Below are 800 nucleotides of genomic sequence, written 5' to 3' on the forward strand. Positions count from 1 at the left end.
TTCCTTCAAAAACAGTTTTTTATAAAGATGAAGCGTGAATACAGTTATCAAAAACTGTATGTGATTCTAGATATTCCTTCATTCAGACAAAAAAAACACAGCATGTTTGATTTTTAATCTACAGTCTGTTAGTGTAGTTTCTAGAATCCTCACTTTTAATCAGTTATCAAACAATATTTCAGAATACATGATATGAATTACTCTCAACATTCAAATATTTCTAAACAATGTTCACATTAAGGGATCAGATATCAATGGAATCAAACACCATCATAATGTAGTGTTCGGTTTGGCTTTAGTTTGTATATATAATGAAATCAATGAGAATTTAAAAGAATGCATCTGATTTTTTTGGTTTCATGCAACAGTCATCGCACAGAAAATATAGAAAGCCAGTTTGCGGCATGCAAAGCCTAAGCAATACGTAAATGAGTGTGAAATCAAAAGGCAATCAGGAGGGGTGCAAGACCAAGATACAGTTGTGCAATGAGAGGTTTAGTACCTAAAATATCTTGAGAATCACAGAAGACTGACTAGACCAAAACTAATGAAATAACACCAGAGGCCCATCTTAAAAAAACATCATTATCATTATTATACAGTATCAGATGTTACAAGCTACTTTTGTTACCACCGTAATGCTGCTTTTCCGTCATTAACTTGTAATTAGAATCTGAACTGGTTAAACAGAATTTAACTCTATGATGTTAGTAGCCTAAATATTAGTAGTAAGTTAAAGGAATAGTTCAGCCAAAAATGAACATTAATGCCATTCCAGATGTAGATGAGTTTGCTTCTTC

This window comes from Sinocyclocheilus grahami, unplaced genomic scaffold, assembly GCF_001515645.1.
Source record: "Sinocyclocheilus grahami isolate Dianchi unplaced genomic scaffold, SAMN03320097.WGS_v1.1 scaffold30481.1, whole genome shotgun sequence".
NCBI lineage: Eukaryota > Metazoa > Chordata > Actinopteri > Cypriniformes > Cyprinidae > Sinocyclocheilus > Sinocyclocheilus grahami.